This window comes from Lutra lutra, chromosome 1, assembly GCF_902655055.1.
Source record: "Lutra lutra chromosome 1, mLutLut1.2, whole genome shotgun sequence".
Classification (NCBI taxonomy): Eukaryota; Metazoa; Chordata; class Mammalia; order Carnivora; family Mustelidae; genus Lutra; species Lutra lutra.
The window spans coordinates 30,292,695-30,311,153 of NC_062278.1; the positions used below are offsets into that span (position 1 = coordinate 30,292,695).

General features: G+C 35.8%; 1 protein-coding gene and 1 pseudogene across 1 annotated transcript in view; both read left to right on the plus strand.

The window, feature by feature from the left end:
* Window positions 1–18,459, plus strand: part of ROBO2 (roundabout guidance receptor 2) — a 1,319,482-nt gene that overhangs the window by 195,920 nt on the left and 1,105,103 nt on the right.
* On the plus strand, window positions 5,034–5,858 carry LOC125095619 (microtubule-associated protein RP/EB family member 1-like; annotated as a pseudogene).

Sequence of the window (18,459 nt, forward strand, 5' to 3'; positions counted from 1 at the left end):
TCTTTTTGCTTTCCCATTCTGTGACTTTCTATTGCTCAGCAATCTTTGCAATTCAACACAGTATTTGGATAAAAGGGAAAAATTGATGGTTTAAGTTAATTTGATTTGTTTCCATATTTGGGGAATGATTTGTAACTTTAAGAAGTTGGGCTTATTATTTTATTCTTAAATATATTTCCTTGTTTCCAAACTATCACCAAACAAAACAAGCAAGCAAAAACCTGGATATTGGAAGATTAAACTTACCCAACCAAATGTGTACACATCATTTTTGCTCTGTTATATTCATTTGCATATAAAGCCTAAGCTTTTCTTTTCTCCTTTACATAACAATAGCTAAAATATTTATTACACATCTATTCTGTGTCAGAAACTGTATCATATATTAAGAATACAGTGAAAGAGAAACAAGTTTTATCCTTTATATTGTGGACTCTGTGAAGAGTTAATGACTGAATGGGTCAGCTACTTTCTGTCAAGTGCTCATTGCTATTTCTTTTGCAGTGAACACAATTTGTTCCAACTGTCACTTGTAGAAAAACTAAGAGGTCTTCAAAGTGACCTGTGCAGTTTTTTATTACTCATTTATGTCCAGTTTCCTCTCAATTTCATTTACAGGTTTTATATTGGCTGGTGGCATATGGTACTAAGAACCCCAAGGCATTTAAGCATTTAAGAAAGTGAAAAGCAAGGGGGAAAAAAAGCATAAAACAGAAAGTCAGAGGTGAAAAGCTAGATTTAGACACCTGATAGATGTAGGTTTATTTGTAGGTTCCTCTGCAATATGCTTGAAACTTTAATAGGATTATATGCCTAAGAGTCAGAATTTTACATAAAGGGAGGAGTGGATATTTTATAATCTAGATCTGGGCTGATAATGTTGCTTTTTAGTAAGAATTGTAACTGGGACTTGGTCAACACCAAAGCTGAAAAGGCTCTTTTGCCGCTCTGCCAGATGCCCCCAAAGTGTCCTATTCTCCCCTCCACCCTCCATGCCGACACCCATCATCGCTCACACCAAGAATGAATCTATGCAGGTGCAGAGAATGAGTTTACTCCCTCTTTGACTTTCCCCAGATTTGGAAACCCTCCACCAAAATTGCATTAACAAATTTGAAGCTCAAAATGTAACCCAAAACACATTCTTACATTCACTTGCAGATTTCCTTTCATTACTGGAGAGGCAGCAACAATAAAGTGATGTGACATATTCTATTTTTTTTTTCAATATTACATTTTGTTAGTAGACTGTGAACTTGGCTGTAACTCCACTTTAAAATTTACCAGTGTTCTTGTCCACACTCTCTTTTCTTCTCTCACCCCCCACCCAAACAATTCTAGTGAAACAAATCTCCAGAGAATCATAAAGTCATAGAAAATTAAACTAGAAAAAAACCTGAGAGATCTTTTCTTTTTCCTTTATTTTAGAGATGAAACTGAGGCTCAATTTTCTATAATTTGACAGGCATTATGGCCTAAAAATAGTATTCAAAAGAAATATAAATATTATTAGAAGGAGAACTTCCTAGGCAGAATGATATTCTGGAATGGTCTGCAAGTCCTCTGGGTAATTAGGCAGATGGCTTATTGCTTAATCACTAAGCAATCTCTAAGTCAAGTTCAGGTTTTCTCTCCTTACTTTAGAAGTAAATGTTGCTCAAAGGGATGGTGAGTTTTTTACACAGTTAAGAAACAGACATGGGAAATACCAGACCACTTTCAGCAAGGTTATGTTTATCCTTTAGATGAGAAATAGGTCTACTTACATGGTATTTTATAATCTCATATGATTTTCTCAAATTTATCTATAATAAAACATGTACATAGTGTGATTGGCAAGTATGGTGTTTCTTGAATAAGCATGGGTACGTGTAAAAAAAAATATATATATATATATTTAAATGTTTTATCTGTATACACACATATGTATAAATATGTTTAAAGAATGCATTTGCTCATTGGGTGAATTCCACCATATTCTAACAATATAGTTGCCTATTTAGAAATTTGCGGCAAGGGTGGGGATTAGCAGTAACTAAAAGGAAGAGAGAAAAGTAAAGGGATATCAGTTTGTTAAATCTTTACCATGGGTCAGGCATCAGACCACCAGTTTTTATGTATATCTTTATCAATTCTCACAGTAGCAGGTTGATGTTTATAGGTTGATGTTTCTTCATCTCAGGAATAAAAAAAGGTGAGGTTTCAGGGAGTTTAAATGGCTCTCCCTTGGTCACATACATGGCAAGTGGTAGAGTATGAATTCCTGCTCAAATCTAATTGGCAGCAAAGAAAAACAGCTAAAGGTAACATGGCATTTACTATTCATAAGTATTTTACATATTTTTTTACATACATGGATCCATTTTATCATCATAGAAACCAACGGGATTGATATTATCATTCCCATTTTATAGATAGGAAAAATCAGGGTGCCTGGCTTCACTCTATACTTAAATTCACTTATCTACACTGCTGTCCAAAGTGGAGACCCTGTTCCTTTCATCATGGTCAAATTTCGGAAAATGCTTTGAGGCACAAAAGCAGCAACAATCACATATCTCCGGAGTAGGAGACCTTAATTTCATCTGGTTCCAGGAATTAGGCTAGATAGCTGTCAAATAATTCTGAACACCTATGAACTCAACCAGAGATCTAAGACAATAATAGCTGCAACTCTACAAGTAGAAAAGCAACTATTTTCTGCAAGAATCACAAGATGGAAAAACTCAACCTCAAAAAAGAGAACAAGATGGTGCCTGGGTGGCTCAGTCGGATTAAGCATCGGCCTTCAGCTCAGGTTGTGATCCCAGGGTCCTGGGATCGAGTCCCACTCTCCTCTGCCTCTCTCTCTGTCTCTGTCTCTCATGAATAACTGAGAAAGTCTTGAAAAAGAGAGAGAGAGAGAGAGAGAGAACAAGAGGCCATACTGATTGCCAGGGACCAAATCAATATAGATAAAAGTAAGATGTCAGAACTGGAGTTTAGAATAATGATTATAAAGACACTAGCTGGGCCTGAAAAAAAGTATAGAAGACACTCAGGAATCTTTTCTGGAGAAATAAAAGAAGTAAAATCTAATCTATTCAAAATTTTTTAAAAAGCTATTAATGAGATGTAATAAAAATGGAGGTTCTAACTGCTAGGATAAATGAGACAGAAGAGAGAATTAGTGGTATAGATGACAAAATGATGAAGAATAAAGAACCTGAGAAAAAGAGAGATAAATAACTACTGGATCATGAGGGGAGAACTTGAGAGATAAATGATACCATAAAGCAAAACAATATTAGAATAATTGGGATCCCAGAAGAAGGAGAGAGAGAGAGAGAGACAGAGGAAAGGTATATTGAGCAAATTATAATGGAAAACTTCCCTAACCTGGTGAAGGAAGAGGCTTTCAAGTTCTGGAGACACAGAAAACACTTCTCAAAGGCAATAAAAATAGGTCAACATCCCAACATATAATACTGAAACTTGCAAAACTCAGAGACAAAGAGAAAATCCTGAAAGCAGCTCTGGACAAGGGGTCCATAACCTACAAGGTTAGAAATATTAGACCCACAGCAGTCTAATCCACAAAGACCTGGAAGTCTAGAAAAGACTAGCATGATATATTCAGAGTGCTAAATGAGAAAAATATGCAGGCAAGAATATTTTATTCAGCTAGGATTTCATTCAGAATAGAAGGAGAACTAAAAAGCTTCCAGGACAAACAAAAACTAAAAGAATGTGATCACTAAACCATCTCTGCAAGAAATATTAAAAGGATTCCTTTAAGTGAAGAGAGTAACACAGACCAGAAAGCAACAGAGACAATATAAAGAAACAGTGACTTTACAGGTAATACAGTGGCACTAAATTCATATCTTTCAGTAGTTACTCTGAATGTAAATGAGCTAAATGCCCCAATCAAAAGACACAGAATATCATCTTGGATACAAAAGCAAGACTGTCTGATATACTGTCTGCAAGAGACTCATTTTAGACCCAAAGACACCTCCAGATTGAAAGTGAGGTTGTGGAAAACCATTTATTATTCTAATGGACATCAAAAAAAGGCTGGGGTGGCAATCCTTATATGAGACAAATTATATTTTAAACCAAAGACTGTAAGAGATGAGAAAGAATAGCATATCATAATTAAAGAGTCTATCCAACAAGATATAAAAATTATAAATATTTATGCCCCTAATATGGGTGCAGCCAATTATATAAACCAATTAATAATAAAATTAAAGAAACATATCAATAATAATACAATAATAGTCAGGGACTTTAACACCCCACTCACTGCAATGGACAGAACATCTAAGCAGAAGATCAACAATGAAACAAAGGCTTTGAATGACACACTGGACCAGATGAACTTGACAGATATATTCAGAGCATTCCATCCTGAAGCAACAAAATACACATTCTTCTCAAGTGCACATGAAACATTCTCCAGAATAGATCGCATACCAGGTCACAAATCAGGTCTCAACTGGTGCCAAAAGAGTGGGATCATTCCTTGCATATTTTCAGACCACAATATTTTGAAACTGGAATTCAGTCACAAGGGGAAATTTGGAAAGAAATCAAATACATGGAGGCTAAAGAGCATCCTACTAAAGAATGAATGGGTCAGCCATGAAATTAAAGAATAATTGAAAAAAAATCATGGAAACAAATGAAAATGAAAACACAATAGTTTAAAACCCTTGGGATGCAGTAGAGGCAGTCCTAAGAAAGTAGTGTATAACAATACAAGTCTTTCTCAAGAAACAAAAAAGGTCTCAAATACACAACCTGACCTTATATCTAAAGTAGCTGGAGAAAGAACAGCAAATAAAGACTAAAGCCAGGAGGAGAAAAGAATTAATAAATATTAGAGCAGAAATCAATGAATGAGAAACCAAAAGAACAGTAGAATGGATCCATGAAACTAGGAGCTGGTTCTCTGAGAGAATTAATAAGATCGATAAACCTCTAGCCAGACTTATCAAAAAGAAAAGAGAAAGGGTAATGAGATGAAGACAGAACCAAAACCGGGCACAGGTAGTGGATGCAGTCCCAGCGAGATCTGAAGATGTCAGTGAACATATACTCAACATCAGTCACCAGTGATAACCTAAGTCTATATGACATGCTGGCCTGGATCAATGAGTCTCTGTAACTGAATCTGATGAAGATCGAGCAGTTGTGCTCAGGGGCTGTCCATTGTCAGTTTATGGACATGCTGTTTTATGGCTTCTTTGCCTTGAAGAAAATGAAATTCCAGGATGAGCTAGAACATGAATATATCCAGAACTTCAAAATACAAGCAAGTTTTAAGAGAATGGATGTTGACAAAATAATTCCTGTGGACAAATTAGTGAAAGGAAAGTTTCAGGACAATTTTGAATTTGTTCAGTGATTCAAGAAGTTTATTGATGCAAACTGTGATGAAAAAGATTATGACCCTGTAGTTGCCAGACAAGGTCAAGAAACCACAGTGGCTCCCGCCCTTGTTGCTCCAGCTCTGAACAAACTGAAGAAACCTCTCAGCTCTTGCAGTGAGCTCCCTAGAGGCCCATTGCAACACACAGAACCACTGCAACCCCTAAGGCTGGCCCAGATGTGGCACAAGAGAATCCTGGTGTGGGCAACGGGGATGATGAAGCAGCTGAATTGATGCAACAGGTCAACATATTGAAACATACCATCAAGACTCGGAGAAAGAAAGAGATTTCTACTTTGAGAAGCTAAGGAACATTGAATTGATTTGCCAGGAAAACAACCTTGTATTTCAGAGGACTGTGGGCATTCTCTATGCCACACATGAAGTCTTTTTGGTACCTGATTAAAGGTGCCCACAGGAGGAACAAGAAAACTATTAACAGCTGGGGCCAGCAGAGCAGCATCTGAATTCTTCACTCCAAATCATGTGCTTAACCATAAAATACCCCCTTTTATTATTCTTAGAGGACCCACTGGTTTCTTTTCATAAGCAAACAGTACTCTTCTTAAAGTGCACTTTGCAGAAGTTTCATCCCTTTTCCAGTGAGTTTGAGTTAGGAACTTTTGCACTGTAGCAGAGCAGTATTAACATTTAGTTGGGTCACCTAGAGAACCAAGAGGCTGACCATAGGGCTCACTGTGTGGACCTTGGTAACACTGATTTCTGGAGAAGGAGTTTTTATGGTATACACTGAGGTGGGGACCTTACTAGAGAAATGTACAGACAGATTTGAATTTTAAGCTAATATGAAATCTTGACAGAGAATGTTTTAATAAATAAATGCCTTAAGAGTATTTAAAATTAAAAAGAAGAGAGAGAAAGGAGCCAAATAAATAAAATCAGGAATGAAAGAGGAGAGATCCCAACCAACACCAAAGAAATACAATCAATTATAAGAACATATTATGAACAACTATATGCCAGCAAATTAGGCAATCTGGAAGAAATGGATGCATTACTGGAAACTTATAAATGACTAAAACTGAAACAGAAAGAAATAGAAAACCTGAAGAGACGAGTAATGAGCAAGGAAATTGAAGCAGTAATTAAAAAAATCTCCCAAGAAACAAGAGTCCACGGCCAGATGGCTTCCCAGCAGAATTCTACCAAACATTTAAAGAAGAATGAAAACCTATTCTTTTGAAGCTATTTCAATAGAAAATAGAAATGGAAACTTCCAAACTCTTTATATGAGGCCAGCATTACCTTGATGCCCAAACCAGACAAAGACTTCACCAAAAAGAATTACAGACCAATATCCCTGATGAACATGGATGCCAAAATTCTCACTAATATACTAGCCAATAGGATCCAAGAGAACATTAAAAGGATTAGTCACTACAACCAAGTGAGATTTACTCCTGGGCTGCAAGGGTGGTTCAATATCCACAAATCAATCAATGTAATATACTACATTAATAAAAGACAAGAACCATATGATCCTCTCAATCAATGCAGAAGAAGCATATGACAAAGTACAGCATCCTTTCTTGATTAAAACTCTTCACGGTGTAAGGATAGAGGGTGAATACCTCAATATCATCAAAGCCATCTATGAAAAACCCACGGTGAATATCATTCTCAATGGGGAAAAACTGAGAGCTTTTCCCCCAAGGTCAGGAGCACGTCAGGGATGTCCACTATCACCACTATTGTTCAATATTGTACTAGAAGTCCTAGCCTCAGCAATCAGACAATAAGAAGACATTGAAGGCATCCAAATTGGCAAAGAAGTCAAACTCTCACTCTTTGCAGATAACATGGTACTTTATGTCAGAACACCCAGAAGACTCCACCCCCAAATCGCTAGAACTCATGTGGAAACTTAGCGAAGTGGCAGGATATAAAATCAATGTACAGAAATCACTTGGCACTTCTATATAGTAACAATGAGACAAAAGAAAGAGAAATTAAGAAGTCTATCCTAGGGGGCACCTGGGTGGCTCAGTGGGTTAAGCCTCTGCCTTCAGCTCAGGTCATGATCTCAGGGTCCTGGGATTGAGTCCCACATCGGGCTCTCTGCTCTGCAGGGAGCCTGCTTCCTCCTCTCTCTCTCTCTGCTTGCCTCTCTGCCCACTTGTGATCTCTCTCTATCAAATAAATAAAATCTTTAAAAAAAAAAAAAAAAAAAAGAAGTCTATCCTATTTACAACTGCACCAAACCCCATAAGATGTCTAGGAATAAACCTAACCAAAGAGACAGAGCAACTGTACTCAAAAAACTATTAAACACTCATGAAAAAAATTGAGGAAGACACACAAAAAAATGGAAAAACATTTCATGATTGGAAGAGGAAATATTGTTAAAAAGTCTATGCTACCCAAAGAAATCTACACATTCAATTCAATCCCTTTCAAACTACCATCAACTTTTTCACAGAGCTGGGATAAATAATCCTAAAATTTGTATGGAACCAGGGGCGCCTGCGTGGCTCAGTGGGTTAAAATTTGTATGGAACCAGAAAAGACCCTGAATAGCCAAAGGAATGTTGAAAAAGAAAACCAGAGCTGGTGGCATCACAATTCCAGATTTCAAGCTCTATTACAAAGCTGTAATCATCAAGACAGTATGGTACTAGCCCAAAAACAGACACATGGAGCAATGGAATGGAATAGAGAACCCAGAAATGGACCCTTAACTATGTGTTCAACTAATCTTCAAGAAAGCAGGAAAAATATTCAATGGAAAAAAGACAATCTCTTCAACAAATGGTGTTGGGAAAACTGGACAGCCACATGCAGAAGAATGAAACTGGACTATTTCCTGATACCGTACACAAAAATAGACTCAAATGAGTGAAATACCTAACTGTGAGACAGGAGTCCATCAAAACCCTAGAGAGAACACAGACAGCAACCTCTGTGACCTCTGCTGCAGCAACTTCTTCCTAAACATCTTTGAAAGACAAGGGAAACAAAGGCGGAAATGAACTATTGGGACTTCATCAAGATAAAACACTTTTGTACAGCAAAGAAAACAGTGACACAACCAAAAGACAACCAACAGAATGGGAGAATATATTTGCAAATGTCTTATCAGATAAAGGACTAGTATCCAAAATCTGTAAAGAGCTTATCAAATACAACACTCGAAGAACAATAATATAATCAAAATGGGCAGAAGACATGAACAGGCATTTCTCCAAAGAAGACATACAAATGACCAATAGACTCATGAAAAAATGTTAAACATCACTCAGCATCAGGGAAATACAAATCAAAACCACAATGAGATACTACCTCACACCGGTCAGAATGGCTAAAATTAACAAATCAATGGCTAAAATTAACAAGATGTTGGTGAGGATGTGGAGAAAGGGGAGCCCTCTTACACTGCTGGTGGAATGCAAGCTGGTGCAGCTACTCTGGAAAACAGTATGGAAGTTCCTTAAAAAGTTGAAAATAGAGCTACTCTATGACCCAGAAATTGCACTACTGGATATTTACTCCAAAGATACAAATGTTGTCTGATGTTTATAGCGGCAATGTCCACAATAGCTGAACTATGGAAAGAACACAGATGGCCATCGACAGATTAATGGATAAAGAAGAGGGGTTTATATATATATATGTATATGTATATATACATATACATATATATATATATATAATGGAATACTACTCAGCCATCACAAAAAACAAAATCTTGCCATTTGCAACGAAGTCGATGGAACTAGAGTTACCAAGCTAAACAAAATAAGTCAATCAGAGAAAGACAATTATATGATCTCACTCATATGTAGAGCTTAAGAAACATAGAGGAAGAAAGGGAAAAATGAAACAAGATGAAACCAGAGAGGATCATAGAGGAAGAAAGGGAAAAATGAAACAAGATGAAACCAGAGAGGAAGATAAACCATAAGAGACTCTTAATCATAGGAAATAAACAGGGTTGCTGGAGGTGAGGGGATGCGGGGGATGGGAGTAACTGGGTGATGGACACTGAGGAGAGCATGTGATGTAATGAGCAGTGGGTATTACATAAGACTGATGAATCACTAAACTCTGAAACCTCTGAAACTAATAATACATTATATGCCAATTAATTGAATTTAACTAAGAATAAAAATTAATTAAAAATAAAATAAACATTTTATTAAAAGTAAAAAATTAACCAATCATAAAAATGTTAAATTAAAAAAAAATAACAATCACATATCCTGTCAACATATAGAACTGAGCCCAAAGAGGCTAATGCCTAAATGGTTATATGCAACCTACATGTATTTTGTTCTGCCATGGCAAATACCCTGAATATTTGCCTGAAATGGGAAATAGTTTTATGGAGAGAGGTAAGAAAGTACCATGTTCATATTACTTCTCATTTTAGATTAACCTGGATCAGTCCTACTCTTTCCCAATGTTTCTGACCCACTGGTGCTCTTAACAAGATCAATACAACTTGAACAGAGGAGGGAGAATCAAGGAACTTATGTCCCCCACATAAGTTGATCAGCCCCAAAGCTCAAGAACAAATTCAGAGCACTCAGGCATCAGTCAAACAGGGAAATTCTATTCCTTTGTAATCACAATATATATACATCTTTAGTCCCTGTCCCTGTCAGGTGACAAGATACAAACCAGAAATATTTGGTTCCCTGTCTCTAGTGAAGGTTGGTTCTGATCAACTGATAATAAACCAGATCTTTGATCACCTGATCAACTGTTAATAAACTGGGTTAGTGATGACCAGCCCATCAGAAGGATTTGGTAATAATGATAAATAGGTTGGAGTAGTAGAGAGAATATTGGATTGAAAAGCAAGGATGCTAACATTTACTGAGTTTTATAACTGGAAAGAATCTTAAGAGTCATCTAGGCTAACTCTTAATTTTATTGTGGAGGAAAACCACAATATTATGATCCATATATTAGTCGAGGCCTAATCTACTGAGGGACCTTAGAGATGAATTCTCACCTTTTCATGTAAAACTGCTTTTTTCATGTAAAACTCAAACAATCCTGAGAAAAACCTGTGCATCACATGATGCTAACAGCCCACATTTTAAAGAAACAAACCTAACTATTTTTGTAAATTAACAAATAATATATTATTTATATATTAATATATTAATTAAATTAATTAAATTAAAAATATAATTAATTAATATAATTAATAGATTATTTGTTTCAGGGGTACAGGTCTGTGATTCATCAGTCTTACACAATTCACAGCACTCACCATAGCACATACTCTCCCAATGTCCATAACTCAGCTACCCCATTCCTCCAACCCCCCTCCACTCCAGCAACCCTCAGTTTGTTTCCTGAGATTAAGAGTCTCTTTTGGTTTGTCTTCTTTCTGGTTTCATCTTGTTTCATTTTTCCCTCCCTTCTCCTATGATCCTTTGTCTTGTTTCTCAAATTCCTCATATCAGTAAGATCATATGATAATTGTCTTTCTCTGACTTATTTTGTTCACCATAATACCCTCTAGTTCCACCCACATCATTGCAAATGGCAAATTTGGGGTTTTTTAATGGCTGCATAATATTCCATTAAAACCCCACACGTTCTAAGAAGGGGTCTTTCTGATTTTTAGATTAAGGGTTCAGTCTGTAAACTTTCAGATCTGGACTACTCTATTTCTTTGGTGAGTCTCCACTGTACTGTGCAAACATCACGTTCAATTCCGTCTTTTTTTCTTTTTAGTAGACAGGGACAGGGGAAGCAAGGCTTTGAAACAGACATATGTGAATCCAAACTGGAAAATTTTACCAACTTACCAGTGCTGTATCTTGGGTAAGATAAATTTCTCAAACTCTGAGAGCCTCAAATTTTCACTGGGAAAGTAGCAATATTAATGCCTACATTTGGGCACTGTTTTGAGGGTTATGATAAAGCATCTATAGACAAGCACCATATTCAGCACATAATAAATCCTGGAGAGATGGTAATTCAACATATGCATTTTCTCTTTTTCCTTGCCTTCTTTGGCTGCATTTCTCATTTGTCATTGATCTTTAAAAGCATCTCATCTTTCTTTTTTCTCACTCTGCCCCTTCTGCTTGTGCTCTTTTACTGTCTGTCGCATAAATAAGTAAATAAATAAATAAATCTTTCTTTCAAAATCTCATATTTCTGTACTTACACCATTTTATATAAGGCCACTATAAATTTGGTACAACTCATTTAAAAAATTTTTATTTATAGAGTAGGAAAAGTGATCAATGTTTATAGGGGAATTGTCAATATAATTTGCTCTTACTTTGACTATATTTGCATCTGCATGTGGCTTTGAAATTAGCTGTTTGGACTGAAGGGATCAATTTAGTATTTAAAAAAGTTAACTTGATTTTCTTTTTTCTTTTTGAGGAATTTCCTCAATTCCTTATCTGTATTGAAGAAATTGACCAGTTTTGTCATAATGCAGACACGAAGAATAGCATTTTACATTGTGGATTGTGTGCAAAAAATGTTTTTCTGTCTGTATCAGGTATGTGTCTAGGTCTTTCCTCACCTCCAGCAGTTGCTGTGAGCTCAGGGTATGTAAAATCATTTCAGTATTGGCCCAAGTACAACATGGGGTAATTAGAGAAATAAATCTATTCTCCCCAACTCATTGTGTGTATTTAAGAGCCAAATGGATTTTTTTTTTTTTTTTGTAATTTGGAATTATTCACACCACTGCTTATTTCCTAATTCCAACTGCTGACGCATGTGTCTATACTTTCTGTTTCTCTGGCATTTAATAAACTATATCTGACCAGAAAGGAGAATCAAGGCAATATTTGTAAAAATTGAATTAATTCGAAAAGTGAAATTTCAAGTTTAAAAAACATAGTCAGATAAACTATTTTCTTGTTTATTAAGGATTTCCAAGTGTACAGAAAGTTACTCAGTATTTTCATGGGCAGGAGTAAAAAGCAAAATGTCACTCTAATACCAACAACCCAGAGGAAACTATATGTTTAGACAAATAATTTAATTCCATAGTATATTGAACTATGATTCTACTGAATGTTCCTTCTCCCATTTTGCCAGGGCAATTCATCCACCTGTGCTATACATACTATGCTACTTATTAGCATAAGTAGAACTAGTGAATTGCAAGAATTGATTATCAGGTGATGTCTTTTTCTTGCCACAAATTCCTCTCCTCTTTTTATTCTGACCCAAATTGAATTAGATGATTTCCAATGAAGACTAGAGGCTAAATCCCCATTACTTTCCTCTGTTAGAAAATAGAATTACATCTGAGATGCCAAATCCTAGATTTTTGAGGGGGGCTTCATCTTGATTTCTCTTATGTAATTCTGCCTCTGTATCTCTTTTTATTCTGGATCTAGCCTACAGCTAGTGTTACCAATGTAATATTTTGGCCTCCTTTTGATTTATAGAAGATCAACTGTAAGCACACTAGATTCTACTAGATTCTTCAGGACTCTGGGAGATAATATTACACGGATTATACCATAATGGCATCCTGGCTGCGTGCGCACGCACGCGCGCTTGTGTGTGTGTGTGTGTGTGTGTGTGTGTGTAACATGCCTTTCTAAAGAAGGAGAAGACAATGATCAATAATTTTATTTCTATAGATGATTCTTGATGACAGCCAATTGCTTATAGCTTAATGTCCAGGCTTTCAAAATACTTTTCCCACTTTATTTTCAATTTTATCTCTTTCACCTCAATCTTCTATTAATTAAACACTCCTTAAATGTTCTGCCTTTTTCTTTTGTTTCTTCTGAGAATATCCTCTAAGGGGATTGAACTGTTTGATTTAAAGATGAGGAAACAGTGCTAGAGAAAGTCAATGACTGGCTGCCTTCACACTGAGTTCGTACCAGTCACCGGCCATCTTCATAGCGGCATCTCCAGCCTCTGTGATCTAAATCATGTCTCCTCTGTAGAGCTCCACCACTTAGGTCCTCCATTCTCCAACACACTATCTATTCCCATGTGGCTTCCAGAGTCTTTCATCATCTCACCCTGTTTTCTCTCCTTGATGCTTTGTCTAAGTTATTTATTTTTAAATCTGTTTTCTGGTGGTGGGAAGAAAGTTCCTTTTGAGTAACCATCTAACAGAGGGATTAATGACCTTAGTGAGAAATGCTGGCAATGCTAAGTAGATCATACTGTAGTGGTCAGTAAAGAAGCTGAAATATAAGATGGATGATTACACTGTTGACATGTAGTATAGGAAAACAAACAAACAAACAAACAAACAGTCATATAGCAAAAGAAATATCATCAGAAGCAAAGTGGTTTATCAGAAAGAAGCAGTCTGAAAACATTGACTCCAGGCCTGTGAGTGAGGGGAGAAAATTGTTAGTGACTTTGTTATGTGTATGTGTTTGTTTTCACATGCCAGGCAAAAATCTCAGAAAAATCTGAGGGGAAGGAAAAATTATGTCCAGTTTTAAAGTCTTGTTTTTAAAAAGTAAACAACAAAAAGAAATTTCGGAAAATGATCATAAAGAATGACAATGGAACCAGTGAATTTATATATAAACCCTCTTTATGTTTAGTATGATTTGGCCACAGGAGACGATGAAGATCTACATATATTAGAAAAACAAAACAAAGCAAAACAAAACAGAGTGTGCGAAGTATCCTGTATTTGGAAACAGACACTTAGGAAGAGTGACACAATTATTTTTCAAAGGGAACACAGATTAAATGTCATGGAGACTACCCTAATGCTGTAAAAGTGGGGTTGCTGAAATGAAAAATAGCCACGGTGGGTATTTGACACATGCCCTATGGGTCACTTGAAACTAGATGTATTGACAAATTAGAAAGTCTGTTACAGATAATGAATGATTTAAGGTGAGGATGACAATTTTTAAGTACCTAGATACTTGCCATAACTATTTGTGCTAACCTCCAAATGCCTATAATTTAAAGATTATGGGATGCTTTTCAATGAAATTAGATGATTTCAATTGGTTAGGACTGTTATTTATCTACAATGAGTGGGTTTTTCTTATCCTGATGCTAGGTTAGTTGGTTTATGATCCGTTAAAATAATGTGTGTATTGAAGATTATAGGCTGTCACCCAATTGTTTTCATTATTTATGACATGTCATTTGCCTCAGTTTTAAAATGATAGCACTTTGAAATGTGCTGGGCTTTCCAGCAGAGAGTTTTTTTGTTTGTTTGTGTGTTTGTTTTTGAAAACCTGTGAACTTTTTATTTCTAAAAAATTAGTAAAATCAAATAAATCAACAACTTGATTTCTACTACTCTAATTCAGTTTAGTTAGGGACTCATGTAAATCAATTTATAATGAGTCAACAAGAGAATTTGAAGAAGAAAAAAAGAGTCTGGAAGACAGAGAGAACTATATCTAATAACAGATACTAAGATGTAAATATGAACTATTATTTTTTTTTCAAAGATTTTATTTATTTGACAGAGAGAGATCACAAGTAGGTAGAGAGAGAGAGAGAGGAAGAAGCAGGCTCCCCACCGAGCAGAGAGCCCCATGCGGGGCCCGATCCCAGGACCCTGAGATCATGACCTGAGCCGAAGGCAGCGGCTTAACCCACTGAGCCACCCAGGTGCTCCTATTATTTTGTTTTTAAAAGTCTGTCTTTCTCTGCTAGACTCTAAACCCCTTAAGGGCAGCAAGATCATTTACCCCTTTTTTAATGCCCAGTCCTAACACATAGGAGGCATTCAGTAAATGAGTAAAAGGAAAAGGAGAGGGAGAGATAGGTATTTTGGAAAGAAACAAAAATACTTAAAATGGCCATTGTTAAAAAATTCAGTTTTTCCACATATGATAAGGTGAAGGAGAGTCTTCATGGTTTTCAAATATATTTCTTCTAAATAGTTCAAAAAATAATTTGTGTCTGACAATGTAATGAATGAGCTCTTTAAAAGCAGGTTTCCCTAGGCTTAGAGACAGGAAAGTAAGCATTGTTTCAAGTAAAGATGTATTTTCTGTGTATGTAATTTATCTTTTCTTTCCTTTTTAAGCTGAAGAAAAAATCTTTTGTTTCAGAACCCTACTTTTCTGAGTCACTACAATGTTTTCTCAACCAATGTGGGCAAATAGTACTGTTATATTAAGAGTGCACTAAAAAAAGGGGGAGTGTTTAATTTCTCTTATCTCTTCCACACAGACTGTAATTAGAATTAGCCAGGGTTTTACTTAATTTTGCAGGAGTTCTTGTGTATAGGCTTCATATCCTTAGAATAATTAACATTGTATCACTCCCATTAGTGTTTTTAAGCACTTAAATTGTGCCATAATGGTCACAGCTAAAGTTGCCATTAAAGGGCAATTGCTATTTATTATGCTCATAAAGTAGACACTTTACTACAGAAAAAAAAAATATATATATATGCACACACACACATATATATATATATATGTGTGTGTGTGTGTGTGTGTGTGTATATATATATATATATATATATGCGCTAGGGTTCCATTTAGAAAGCAGGAATATACAGTGCCATTATTATGGCACTCTTGGGCTGAAAGGACTGTCTCAAATTGATTCTATTCTTATTCTACTCAGTAGGCAGTGGGGAAATCTAAAAGCAGATGACGAATCATTGCTTTTTTTTTTTAAGCGAAATTTTGATTAGCTGAGTTTCTTTATAGACTCATAAAATGTTGATGTTAGGACAAACCTACAAGATGATTGAGTCCAGCCCTCTCATTTTACACATGAGGAAATTGAGACAGGAGTTCAGGTGTCAGTCTCAAGGGTATGGAAGCATTTGGCGGGCCTAGCGTTAGAAGTCAGGTCATAAGACTTGTGGCTCTCATGCCAGTTCACCAGGTGTTACTGAATTAATTGACCATTAGATTTTCTATTCTTTTGTTCCTGGCAAATGATTGACACTGCTTTGATTAGGTTTAGTTTCATTGACCAGCAAGGTGCATTGAGTTTCATTTACATGGTATGTTTAGTTGATTTCAGAATCAACCATGTCAACTAAGTATTAGTTTTACATGTTTGCAGATGATGCACAGGGTTTTATTATTCTTTTATTTCATTTTGGTTTTCAAGATTCCTTTTATTGGAAACTATAGAATTATCCTTGATGCCATCAGTCTTTGTTATCAAAAAGAGAACTCTACAAAATATTAGTTTTTATACTAATCATATTACACATTCAGTTTGTTGTTTCCTTTCTGTAGGTTAATTTTCTCTCCCAGCCCAGGGTGAGTGGGAGATATTTTATTCAGCTGAATTGTTGGGACTCAACACAAACCATTTATAGGAGTAAACAATTATCACTGAAATGAGAACAATTTAGTGGTCTTGCATGATTAATGCCCTACATAAATTCTTTATGACATTGAATTGAAAGATGGTGTTATGAATGTATAATAAGAAGTTAACAGAATGTGTCACCTTTTGATTAGTTTCTGAGGAGACAGGCCTTGCAATCAGTGATTTCATAATGGTCAGGGGCCTATAAAACTACCATATTTGTTCCCTATAAATTAAAACTTAGAAGTCATGATGATGTATGTCCTTAGACCAGCTGGGGAAAAGTCCCTGGAAGAGAAAATTCTTTTATATTTTTTTCCAATAGATTTCAGCTGTAAATGTGTATGAGTTGTATTTTTCTTTCATGTCATCATTACTTTGGGAAGCCCACAGCAAATTTTTTAAATTTCTCTTTTGTGATTATTTATATTTGGAAGAAAAAGTTTTAAAAAGTGCTATATGGCATGTAAATTCTGACAAAAGTCAGACTAATACAGATATATACTTAAGTAAGTATAAATATTTTCCAAAAGGGGCACAGAATGGAATATAGAATCTGTCATGAAAATAAAACAATATACATATATATATATATATCACAGATGCAAAAGATCTCATAGATCATCTTACCCAACTTTTACTTGTAAAGAAGGCATTAAAATTTTGAAAAGAGGAAGTACAAGAAGTATTTTAAGATGATGTAGTTCATTAGTGGCAGCATTAGGAGTAATATCGGAGTATATTTTTGTCCATTCTATCTTGCATAGTTTCTAATTTATTTTTTTTCCGTTCTCTTCTTCTTTGTGACCCAAACCAGACATTCTTCAAATTCACTTGTTAAATCAATACATGCTTTTTGAGTACCTACTAAATGCCAGGTAGCACTGTTCTAGGCATTGGAAGAAAAGGAATGAATAAACGAGATAAAAATACCCACAGTGCTAACATTTATATTTGGGAGGTAGAGAAAGGGATGATTTATTAAAAAGTAAAATATATTGCCTATTACATAGTGATAAATATTATGTAGAAAATACAGCAGAGAAGAGAGATGGGTGGGTATTATAATTTTAAATAAGACAGGGAAGAATTCACAAAGCCTTTAACAAAGGCAGAGAATGAGGGAACAACACAGCTATCTTGCAGGAGAGCATTTCCCCCAGAAGGAATCCAGTCTATTCTCAATCTACTCAGTTTGGGAAATACTTTATCTAGCCAGAAGGATTGAGAAAGAGAGAGGTGAGAAATGAAATGGAGATGTGGAGAGCAGAATTTTTAAAGCCTCCTAGGCAACAAAAAGGACCTTAGCTTTGAATGAGATAGGAATCACCCTATTTCTTCTTAACTCATCCAACAAAAATTTGGTGACTTCCTACTAGGTCCCAGGTATTATTCAGGTCGCCGGAAAAATATCTGTAAACACAAGACTTCAGTATTGATTCTGAGATAAATGAGGTACCATTGAGAGTTCTGAGCAAAGGAGTCATGTAATATGACCTACCTTTGACAGAAGCCTTATGGCTGGGGCTGTGCATGGGGTTGATTATGGGAGAGATTGGCAAGGGATCACATTTTGAAGCAATTGCAATAACCTAGGATGGTAGAGGCTTGGACCAGGTAAGGGAATTGAAGATACTTGAAAGCGTTCAGATATTGAATATTTTGAATATGGAGGTAATAGATTCTTCTGTTGATTACCTGGTAGACACTTTATTATCTAGATTTCTCTCATGCCACATTTGGGCCCAGGTTAACTAGAAACACCATTACTTCATGCTCAAACTCCATGGAGTTTGAAA